We start from the raw sequence: 12,164 nt of genomic DNA on the forward strand, positions 1-12,164 counted from the left end.
GTAGCTCTAATAGACACCCAAGTGCCACCCAGGTCAGATCACTTTGCACACTTCCTAGATAGGCAAAACACTTCCCTTTTGGGAGCCAAAGCTGAATTTGTACAGTATGGCCATGGGGGCTCTCAGTTCTGTCTCCTCTGGGCAAGTTGTGAGACTGAGTCAGGTTCTCATACATCCCAGATTGGCCTACACCTCCCTAAGTAGCTGAGGAAAGTAGCTGAGGATGACCTTGAACTATTGATTCTCCAGCCTGCACCTCCCAAGTGCACTGATTCTGCACGTACAGTTCTGAGGGGAGTTCTAATTAGAAACACTCCCAGCTCAAATCATTGGACCAACTACACATAAATAAGAGCAGTGTGTACTTGCTGGTTTTCCTGAGTGGTTCATGCATCTCCAGTGGGTTGTGTAAGACCACTGTGTGACTGAGAGTGAACACTTTTGAGGTGTTCACTTCTGCAATGAATAGTTTTCATTTTACCAAGTCACCAAATAATGGCAGCAGCTGACACTTCCTTTGCTTTATAATGGGCTCTATAAAATGGGCCCACTGCATTAAAAAGTAATTATTACAGCTGGGCGGTGGTGGCGCATGCCTTTAATCCCAGCACTGGGGAGGCAGAAGCAGACGGATCTCTGTGAGTTCCCAGCCTCGTCTACAAGAGCTAGTTCCGGCACCAAAGCCACAGAGAAACCTTGTCTTGAAAAAATAATTATTGCAAGCATAGAGCTCAGAGGACAACTTACAGGTGCTGCTAGTTCTCTCTTTCTACCAATGAGGAACCTGCGGATTGAACTCGTATTGCCAGGTCTGGTGGCAAGAGCCCTTACCCACTGAGCAATTTCAACAACCCCACCGTCAGCATTTTAGAAACAGGAAATAGAGGAAAGGAGAGATGAAGTAATTTACATCAGAGCACACAGGCAGCAAGTGGGAAAGACCACAGTGAAGCAGGATCGTGCTTGTTTGATTCAGGGCCTCAGCTTCTTACAGTTTTTCATTGTTGCACTCGGACCTCCACATACTAGAAAAGCACTCTTATCACTGAACTATATCCCTGCCCTCACAATAACAATTAAAAAATAATTGAGTCAAGCAAGTGTAATCCCAACACCTGTGAAGTGAAGGCAGGAGGAGTGCCCAGCCTGTGCTTCGTAGTAAGACCTCGTCTCAAAAAAAAACAAAAAACAAAAAAAACCAAACAATTAAAATGTATGCTTAAATAAATATTACGGATAGTGCCAACATGGGATCAACGATAAAGCTTACAAAACAGATCAATCAGTAGTTTATGCAACACAAATTTATTTGATACCTACTGTGTGTACCAGGTTTTCTAGGGCCCCGGGGTAACAGAAGTAGGTGAGACCTGAATGTTAAGTGATCAGGTCAGTGCGGTCCGAGACGGCAGGCCAGAGCGGTCTGGGGACGCGCTGCGAAGGGCTAAACTGCCCGCTCACCAAGTGCTCTGCAAATAGATCTGTGACTCCAAGTGTCGCGCAAAGGATCCTGAGCTTCGGATCTGTGCGGCCCGCCAGGCTCCCTAACAGGACGGACTATGGTCCCTGCGCCATAGCAGCTCAAAATCACCAGGCTCGTAAAGACTTGATACGCCAGGCCTGGAGTTCCGATCACCTCCAAGGTTCCCATCCCCGGCACTCTCTGAGTCAGACACGGAGCAGCATCACTGTCCCACATCCTCCTGAAGCCTCGATCGCTCTCTCTTCTCGTCTTCTGAGGTGCCCTGGGGCGCATCATCCCGTAGAAGCCACCATCTTGGGCCTAGACGTACCTGGAGCGGGGATGTGGACACGCACGAAACCTCCAGCTTCTCTTCCACCACCACCAACCTGAGTCCCAGCTGCAGGTTTCCGAGGGCACCGGAGCCGAACAGGCACTCTGGCAGCCCCGCCGAGCCAGGAGGAGGGGGCGGTGCTGCCACTTTGTGCTCCCGCCCACAGAGTGTGAACCTTTTTATTGGCTACCAGACATGCCGCTCTAATACTCTTAGCCATTATTGGTTATTTGCTACACTAGAGGCGGAGCCTCTCGGCGCTCCTCCTCCTAGCAGGGCGGAGGGGAGGAAGAGGAGGAGGAGGAGGAAGAGGAGGGGGGCCGGGACACAAAACCAGCAAGATTTTTTTTTTTTTTGCATTCAATTAAAAAAAAAATTTTTTTTTTTTTTGCATACCCGAGGGGCGCTCCCCGGAGCGGGGCGCGGGGCCGGGCCGCGCGGGGCCGCTTCGTTGCAAGGGCGGCGGCGGGCCCGGGCGCAGCGGAGCCGGGCCCGCCATGCGATCAGGCAGTGCGCTGACCGGCCCGGCCGGCCGGCCCCTTCTGGGTCCTCCCTGTGCAGCCCGTGCGGGGCCGTCCCGGAGACCCCGCGCCGACGGCTGCTCAAACATCAGGGTGAGTTTCTCACAATGTAGCAATTTCTCTTTAAATCTCTTAACTCTCTCTACCTGCGAGTCGGGGCTGTGACAGGGCGCAAAAGCGAGGGGGGGAGTGGGGCTCGGCGGCGAGGGTGTGTGTGTTGGGGGGGAAGAGCCGTAGCTGGGGCCGAACCCACTCCCCCCCGACACTCCACACTCAGCCCCCCAACCGGGGCGCAGCGCCCGCTGCCGCTGCTGAGACTGGATTTTTTTTTTTTTTTTTTGGTGCTCGGCGCCCACCACTATCCACGCACCCCCATCCTAGGTCTCTCCCGCCACCGCCGCCGCCCCGATCTTGCAGTGATCTCCCCCTTCACTGCGCTCCGATCTCAAACCTTGCTCCCCGGTTTCCTCTCCGGGATACAATGCAACGGAGGAGAGGGGCGAGCGCGAACGTCCCACGGGGGGAGGGGCAGAGACCCCCCACCCGCCTTCGGGACCCCCTCCCCTCCTCGTGCTCCCCGCCTTTTCTGGGGAGAGGCTACGGCCATAGACAGCTGGATCCATCTCCTTCCCCTCCTGTCGCGCGTCCTGTGCGCCCCCCTCCCCAAGTCCCTCTTGGGGGTGCCTGGGAGAACCGGGGGTCCTCTGCAGGCTTGTAGGGAGCGATGAACTGGGATGCTAGCCTCTAGGTCTCCCCCTCTCCATCGCCCCTAAACAATGAAGAGTTGACTTGGTTCCCCTACCCCCGACAGGGAGCGTAGGGGACCCCTGCCCCCTCAGCTGTCTGGTCCGGCAGGGGGCCTGTTTCTGGGGACCAAAGGAAGGGAAAAGGGGAGCCTCCACGCCTGTCATCTCCCGGGATTTGGGGCGGCCCCTGAGCTCCAACTCCGTGGGCCTGGGAATGGGAGGCACCAGGCCCAACCCGGGCACCGCGCTCCGGGTGGTGACCTTTAGACAAAGGCAGTCCTTTCCCCGGGGTGATCCCGGCCAGGTCCCTGCGGAGGGCGGCCAGGCCGCGGGCTCGGAGGGAGAGGAATGGGATGGATGGATGGGTGGGTAGGTAGGTGGAAGAGGAGGAGGGAGGAGGAGGAGGTTTGGGACCATCTGGTTTTCCCATCGCTTTGGCTGCCCCTGGGCTGCTTCCCCGGCTCCTGTCACCGGCAGCCGCGGGGAGACAAGGGACCAGGGAGCTGCCCAGCCAGGCCTTGGGCCTCCGCCAGCCGGAGGACCCGGTGACGAGCCGCGGGAGGGCGCGAGCTTGGGCGCCCGCGGTGATTGGAAGGCATACTGGCTCCTTCCTCTCCGCACCCCTTTGTTTTGCTTTGTGGTTCGGAGCAGCTGAACGTCCCTGGAGGAGGTGGGGTCAGAGGCTGTCGGGTCAGCTCTCCAGGGGAAGTCTTGGTGACAGGGCCCTCTGAGGTCTCTAGCCTGTGCGCTGCACTTGGTAACCCACCCCAAGTCTTAAACCTTCATTCCCTTTTGTCGCTCCTCTCCCAACATAGTGTAAGAAAAATGTGGGGATATGTGGAGAACACCCAAGACTCTGGGCTGGAAGTCAAGAGATCTTTGGCACACTGCCTTTCCCCACACCTGCGTCCTAGGTCAACTATGACCCCCAACCCCCAAGATGAGGAAACAGGGGAAGCCTCGCTTGGAGACCACCCCTTTCCTCTGCCCCACGGGACTTATCAGTTGTTTACCTCGGTACCCTGCCTTCCTCTGTAGCTCCCCCACCTCCCAGAAGCCGGAAATAACCACTCTCTACCCCGGATTGGCTACTGCTAAACGAAGCCTACCCTGGTTACAGTCTGAGGAGTGAGTGAGTACAGTGAGTGGTCCATTTTCTAGGCAGGCTCACTGAGGCCTAGTGTGGTTGAAAGACTAGTTTAAGGTCACACTGTTTGGGTCACTCTGAGCCCCAGTTCACAATACCCTAGAATTTATCCAGCCTAGTTCAAAACCGGTTAGCTCTCTCTCTCTCTTAGTACTTTGTCCTTTTGATTTCAGTGGACCTGGTTTGGGGAAGGATCTGCCAGATGTTTTCCCCCTGAAAGCGGGTTTGGCAGAGGATGATGAGGGCTCAGCTCGATGGATCATTTCACCTGTGTCTAGTGAGTGCCGGATAGGGAGAGCCCTGGTCTAGCTGGGTGAAGGCTTGACATTGCTTGGGACCCAGCGGCGCTGTCACCTACCTCTTCACCTGATTGGCACTTGGCTTGATGGCTGTCATGTGATCGCAGAGAGGGAAGCTGACCTGATTGTTTGACTAGGGACTGTTGTAGTGGTGTCTGCTTCTCTGGCCTGGGACCCACTTGGTATCTTGATACACCTGAGAAAGATCTCGCATCTCCGACTTGCGCTACCCTTAGGCAGGCAGATCTGTAGCTTGCCTGGCTCCTTCCCGTACACTGTGAAAATGAAAGTTCTTTGACCTGACCCGCAGGGAGAGAAAGGAGAAGCCAAAAGTGTGATTTCTATTTCATCTTGGTTTAGGATAGGGATGGCCTGGGGGTGTGGGAGGCTGGAGTAGAGCGTGAGAGACTAGAATAAGTGCAGTGGCCCAGTGTGCTTGTTCCAGTGCGGGACTGTGTGCTCTGGAGGAGAGTGCTGCTGAGTCGTGGCTTCCCCGCTGAGGGAGGTAATATAGGTGATGTCTTTTTTACAGGAAGGTAAACTGAGGCCAGGGTTTGCGCTCCATGGCTAAGTTGTATTAGTCAGGCTGCAAGGGCCAGTGTTGAGAGGTACTTCATGCAGCATCGGGTCTGATTCTAGAAGTATTGGCAGACCCATGCTCCCCCACTGATAACATAACTTTAGGATAACCCTGAGATGGGACACCCTGGGAGGAGAGGAGAGGGCCTTTTAGGTGTCCTGAAAAGAGGTGCCCAATTGGGGAAGATGGGAGAAACTTGAATTAGACCCACAGGGGACAGTCCTATGTCTTGCTACAGTACACTTTCCTGGTTCCTTCCAGAAACCCCTGACACTTTTGCTCACCTTCCTCGGGATATGGAGGGATGGTCTGCTTTAACCTACAAAGAACCAGGAGTCAGTATCAAACCTTTGGGTCACCTGGGAGGATAGGGGAAAGAGATTCTACAGTCTACTAAGCGGTCTCTCTAGCCCTAAGGCCAGACACCAGCTAGCCTTCCAGGATTACCCCCTCCTCATTCCCCCCAGGCTTCCTTGACTCCTAGTCTCAAGAATGTGGAGGGTTGCTGCTGGGGGATGTTAATTGGAAACAGGAAAACATGGCATTCCTTCGAAGGAGCCTGGGCTGGAAGCAGCCAGGCCTGCCATTTCCCCCCCTCCCACCCTGCAGGGCAGGAGCTGGGGTGGGAGTCTCAGGTCATCTCATCCTGGTCTCCTCCCCTGATTCTTGGATGCAGCCCCAGGCATCTACCTTGCACCTGGCTCCCTCTCCCAGCAGGGCAGGGTCATACAGCCCCCCCCCCCCACTTTACCCTCTCTTTGCTTTCTGTTTTTCTTTTCCTATTTATCTATTTATTTATTTTGTCCCCAGCTATGAAGGATATGCCACACCATAGCTTCAAGCAAGGTTGGGACATGCTGAATTGGGTGGTCCCCAAGGAATCTCCCCCACTTCTCTGTCTGTGCCAGCCCCTGTTGACTGGTCCCAATTGACTGAAGCCTTTGTGTCTCCAGGACAGGCAGGGTACCCTCATGAGACAGCTGAGGAACTTTCTGAAGGCATTTCTAGTTTGGGGACAATAAATTTTGTGTATGAGTTGTCTGTTCTTGGGATTTGGCTGGTGACTGGGAAGGCAGAGTGTCTTTGTTTCTTCTATTGTTTCCAGTTAAACTTGCTGGGGGGCTGGTAGGGGCCAGGCCCTATGGTCAGTGCTGGTGCAGAACCCAGGTCATCAGGAGATTTGCTGGGCTCCCTGCAGCTGCAGCGCTTGATTAGTTCTGTCTCGGTGGCCAGAAGAAGTTTAAGCTGGTTTGCTCTCTCCTTCTCCCTGCTTGTGATTTTTGTGTATTAGTTTTGGTTTTCTTTTTGTTTTTGTTTATTTATAATCTAGTGTGGGCATGCACTTCTTGAGGTCTTAGGGACATCTTGCAGAACTCCAGTGATTCCCAGGGATTGAGCTCTGTCTACGTTGGGCTTCGTGGCAATCACCTTTACCCCCAGGTGTCTCACTAACACCCCTCCCCCCCTTTAAAACAAGGGTTCCACTTAGCCCAGGCTAGTTCAGAATGACCCTGAACAACTCACCCTTCTACCTCTACCTCCAGTTGGCTGAGAGTCTTACCACACCAGGTTCATTTTCTTTGCTTGCCTTTGTCTTTCCCCCAGCTTCCTCCCCAGGGACAACTTCTCAACTCAAGGTTGTGTATGCGTTTGTCTCCTGAGAAACGTAATTTCGTACAGCTTGTCCCACATTCTCCCATTGTCTTGCTCTTTACTTTTTCCACCTTATTCCCCCCAAACATCTTCACTGTGGCTTTTCCATCTTGTTTTTGACTCTGTGATATTCTACTGGCCAGACAGACTTTGTTTCCTGTGATGGTGTTGTTTCATTACTGTGTATCGTCAGCCTGCTGAAGCAAGACCTGGTAGAGGCTTCTGGGATACTGTACCTTCAGGAAGCCATGCTCCTTCGGGGGTGTTCTTATCCAGCCTGTCTGCTGGGCTGCCTTAGCAGCTGTCGCAGTCTTTGCATCCCGTGACATCCTGTCTTCATTCCCCTGCATCCCATGTGTAATTCTGCAGGGCAGGCTCTGGAAACCAGCTATGGGTTTCAGTTGGCAACTTCCTGGCCAAATGGGGTTTGTTGGCTCTGGCCCCGTCTCTCCCCTTCCATGAAACCCAGGACCAGCTATAACTGGTAGCTGTGAGGAAATGCAACTCTAGTGAAGTTCATGGTCACTGTGTCTGGGGTCTGTCTCATCTCAGCCGGTTCTTTTTCTACCCAGCTGGGCTGAGAATTTGTAATGGACAGGCACAGAACAGGATGCTAGAGTTCTCAGTGCTGCATCTGGAACATAGGGTCTCACATTGCATGCTAGTAAACCACACCTCTAACCTCTCACTGGGGGATTCTAGGCGGGGGCTCTACCGCTGAGCCATACCCCAGCCCCTCACTGGGGGATTCTAGGCAGGGGCTCTACCACTGAGCCACACCCCAGCCCCTCACTGGGGGATTCTAGGCAGGGGCTCTACCACTGAGTCACTCCCTGACACATCTCTTATTTTAGGTTTTGTTGCCCACACAGTCCTCGGATATTTTAAAAAATATTTATTTGCATGTATGTGTATGTCCATGGTTATATGTATACGAAGTCCAGAGGGCAGCTTTACCTTCCACCTTGTTGGAAGTCGGAGTCTTTCTTACTGTTTGCCCCTGTTCTGGGTACTCCAGGCTAGTCCGCCCAAAAGCTTAGGGAAGGTACATGTGTCTGTGGCCCATCTCGTGGTGGGAATGCTGGCGTTACAGATACTCGCCACTTTGGCTTTACATCCAGGGATTGAGTTCATGTTGTCAGGCTTGCACAGCCATCTCCCAGGTCCCAAGTCCTTGAGCCATGTTTTTGGTCAGCTCCCTGGTAGTCTGGATGACAGGACTTCACCACTGCAACGACATCAGTATCTTCTTTACTTATTTCTTACCATTGAGCTCCACCTGGCGCCCCAGGATAAATATTTTATTTTACTTCGTATGTGCATGTATGATGTGTATGTTGTGCGTATGTGTATGCACACATGTGTGTGCAGGTGCAGAGGCCAGAGGGAGATCCCAGGTGTCTCGTTCTATCAATCACTCCCCTCACCTTATTCTTTTGGGACTGGAGTCTCAGCTTAGAACTAGTTGGGAGCCCGCAATGCCTGTGTTTTGTCTCCATTCCGCTCCTTCAGTGCGGGGACTGTATAGTCCAGTTCCGGGGATCTGAGCTCAGGTCCTCAAGCTTGCACGGGGAGCACCTTTACTCGCCGAGTCACCTCCCCAGTGGCCGTCTTGCACTTTGTGTATTGTATGTGTAGGGATGCAGAAGTGTCACTGTGAATGTGTGGGGGTCAGAAGACAATTGGGGGGAGTCAGTTCTCTCTTTCTACCATGTGGGACCTGGTGATCAAATTCAGGTCATCAGGTTTGGCAGCATATGTATTTTTGTTTTGGGTTTTTTGAGACAGGGTTTCTCTGTGTAGCCTTGGCTGTCATGGAACTCGCTCTATAGCCCAGGCTGACTTTGAACTTCTGACTTCGCCTGCCTCAGTCTCCCAAATGCTGGGATTAAAGGCATGTACCACCAAGCCTGACTGGAGGAGAATGTTTTTCCATCCAGACAGTGCATTTATTAGTGGTGTTAGCATTTTTCTAATTATATTTATTTATGTAGAGATCAGAGGAAAAATTGCAAGAGGAAAAATGGCAAGGATCAGTTCTTTCCTTTTATCGTGTGGGTTCTAGGGATAGAATTCAGGCCATCAGTCTTGGTGACATGTGCTCTTACCCTCTGAGCCATCTTTCTGGGCCCAGTGTAGGCACTTTAAGTGAGGGTGCCATGTATGATGATCACATATCATCCAGCCTCAGTTGCCTCTGGGTATCAGAACTCCCCCTCCCTTGGACGGCTGTGAAGTTTAAGTGGCTGAATTGCAGAAGGCTTCCAGCACAAGCCTTGATCTGACAGACTCCGGGCTCCCTCTGTTATAATTATTTTCACATTTGGATTTTATTTTTATTTTTAAATTACATATATGTGGGAGGTAGCGGGAGTTGTGCATGTGAGTTCAGTGCCCAGGGAGGTCAGAGGTGTGAGATCCCCCGGAGCTGGAGTTACAGCCAGTTGTGAGCCGGCTGACATTGGCGCTGAGAATTGGGCTTGGTGAACTTGAGTCTTCTGGACTACAGTACGCTCTTTTATCTCCCCCCCCCCCCTTTTGGCTTTTCAAAACAAGATTTCTCTGTGTAGCAGTCCTGACTGTCCTGGAACTCACTCAGTAGACCAGACTGGCTTCAAACTCAGAGATCCACCTGCCTCTGCTCCCTGAGTACTGGGATTAAAGGCATGCACCACCACCGCTTGGCTCATACAGTACGCTTTTAACGCCTGAGCTGTCTCTGCAGTCTGAATTTTCACTTTTAGGAAATTTGAAAGTGCCCACCTGGAGTTCAGAGCAGCATAGCCTGCCCAGAAGTTCTGGGGACAGTCCTCATCTGATCCTCATTTTGTCTGTTACCCCTCTCCATACTGCATAAGTCACGGTCTGCTGGGGTGTTTCTATTGACATTTTAGTGGTATCATATCTTAACACACATTGGTTTTTGTTGTGCTGTTTCGGGTCCAGACTCCATTTCACCTTCTCCAGGGGATGTCCTGTGCTGTGAGGGGTGACATTAAGCCTGTTTCTCAGGTCGGCTAAACAGATCCACAAGGCATGTGGGGTTTAGCTTGCTTATCCATTCTCTGAGTTCTCCATTTTGGGACTTAGGTGATTTCTCTGTCTTGATCTTATCAGGTCTCGCCCCATGGGACTCTGTCTGCCTAGGTTTGGGAGTTCATGTCTTGGATACATGGAATGTGGGGTATAGGTTCTGATGTTGTGGGAAGAAATTGTGTCTGGGCCTGAAATCCCAGCTACTTAGGAGGTTGAGGCAAGAGAATCCGAGTTTAAGTCGGGCCAGGGTCACAGAGGAAGTTCAAGGTCAGCCGGAGAAATTTAGTGAGACTTTGAGTTTGGTGGTGGCCCACGCCTTTAATCCCAGTACTCCTGAGGCAGAGGCGTGTGGATCTCTGAGTTCTAAGCCAGCCTTGTCTACAGTGCTAGTTCCAGGACAGCTAGGGCTATTTACAATGAGAAACCCTGTACTGGAAAACCAAAATAAAATAAAATAAAAATATAAAGAGGACCATGGATGTAGAATTTCAGTATAGAGTACCTAGAATCTCCCAATGAGAAAGAAGCTGAGGCTGTGACCCAGCAGCATGTGTGAAGCACTTGTTTTAATCCATTGTGCCATATACATCCAAAAACAAATCCATTAAAAAGAAAGAGAGAGAGAGAGAGAGAGAGAAAGAGAAAGAGAGAGAGAGAGAGAGAAAGAAAGAGAGAGAGAGAGAGAAAGAAAGAAAAGTTCTCATCAAGGGGGAGTGGAAGAGAGACTGTGGCCTCTGCATAGTGATGTGTCCCTAGAGTGTCTGGGTCAGCTGCCTGGGGTTTAGGCCAGGCTCTGCCCCTTCTGACTCTGTGACTAGGTGGCAGGGCTGGTCTTTTCCTCTAAACCTAGGGTAGGGAACCCGAAGTGCAAGAAGAATAAGACTTGCTTGTCTTGAGAATCCCATTGTTCACTGCAGTCTGGTATGGCAAATGTGCCCCATGTGCCAGGCTCTGCACAAGCATCGGGAGTGAAGTCTGTTGGTTACAGCTGGTGGAAGTGCTCTGGAGCTGGGGGGGGGGGGGGAATGGAGTTGTTCTTTCTGCCGTTTGATTGGGTAAGAGAAATGAAAGGTTGATGACTCAGGACACCTCCCTCCCCCAACTCCAGCCTGCTCAGCTGCCTTTGCACCCTTCCTGTTGCTGGCTTTGTCCTTCCCTCTGCATGGAGGGAGCTCATGATTCTTGGGGGACCCTTCCCTAGTCTCCTCTGTCCTGAGCAGGCTCAGGGGCACGGTGAGCTGAGAGAATTTCTCTCGGGCTGTGGGACTGTTGTTAATGACCTCAGGGACTTTGACAGAGCCCACAGGAGCCTTGCTATCCCAGCATTCCAGGGTGCCTGAAGATGAGGTTCCCCTAGTACCCTGAAGCAGGTATGGGCACTTCTGCAGCTTGTTGTCCTTATGCGGGGTAGGCTGCTTTCCACAACTTGGGTCTCACCAATATGCTGGACCTTAACCTCTCTCTTGCCTGGGGTACCCATAGTGCCTTGAAGGCGTGGTGTGGGGGAGAGAGTTCTCTTCAGGGGGATTGGTAGTTCCTGAGGTGCCTCATGATGGCCCCTCTACTTTATGGTTTTGGGTATTCAAGTTGAGCAAGAGAGGTGAACGCAGCATAGTAAGACATGTTGATGCCAGGCATGACGGTACAGAGGCTGAAGTAGGAGGGTCCCAAGCTGGCCTGGGCTACAGAGCAAGCCTACCTCAGATCAAACACTCTAAAAATCCCAGTGTGCATGAATCTCAGCACTGGGGAGGTGGAGGCAGCAAGATCAGGAGTTTATGTACAGAGCCTCAGAAAATAAAGAAATATGAGGGCTAAAGAAGTAAGAACACTGGCTGTTGTTCTAGAGGTCCTGAGTTCAATTCCCAGCAACCACTTAGTGGCTTACAAACTATAATGAGATCTGATACCCTTTTATGGCATGCAGGTATGCATGCATACAGAACACTGTATACATAATAAAGAAATAAATCTTAAAAAAAAGAAGATATATGAACAAGCAAAACTGCATAAAAAGCACGTCTAGGGTGTGGAGAGATGGCCTAGTGTTTCCTGTTAAAGTGGTTTTTTTTTTTTTTTGTTTTTTTTTGTTTTTTTTTTTTGGTTTTTCGAGACAGGGTTTCTCTGTGGCTTTGGAGCCTGTCCTGGAACTAGCTCTGTAGACCAGGCTGGTCTCGAACTCACAGAGATCCACCTGCCTCTGCCTCCCGAGTGCTGGGATTAAAGGCGTGCGCCACCACCGCCCTGCTTAACTTGTTCCACTTTTCTTTTTTTTTTTTTTTTTTTTTTTTTTTTTTTTTGGTTTTTCGAGACAGGGTTTCTCTGTGGCTTTGGAGCCTGTCCTGGAACTAGCTCTTGTAGACCAGGCTGGTCTCGAACTCACAGA

The 12,164-nt window shown here is 51.7% G+C and overlaps 1 protein-coding gene across 3 annotated transcripts in view; it reads left to right on the top strand.

Moving 5' to 3' along the window:
- The first annotated feature begins 2,284 nt into the window (after positions 1-2,284).
- The window catches only part of Bicra (BRD4 interacting chromatin remodeling complex associated protein), a 72,470-nt gene continuing 62,590 nt past the window's right edge, over positions 2,285-12,164 (top strand). The window contains exons 1-2 of one of the 3 annotated variants that reach the window (XM_075991367.1): positions 2,349-2,410; positions 4,102-4,195. The gene's annotated coding sequence lies outside the window, so the exon portion shown is untranslated. Of the gene's footprint in view, positions 2,411-4,101; positions 4,196-12,164 lie in introns of all 3 variants that reach the window. The other 2 variants (XM_075991377.1, XM_075991358.1) reach the window with 2 other exon arrangements.

Source organism: Microtus pennsylvanicus, chromosome 1 (genome assembly GCF_037038515.1).
Source record: "Microtus pennsylvanicus isolate mMicPen1 chromosome 1, mMicPen1.hap1, whole genome shotgun sequence".
Taxonomy (NCBI): domain Eukaryota; kingdom Metazoa; phylum Chordata; class Mammalia; order Rodentia; family Cricetidae; genus Microtus; species Microtus pennsylvanicus.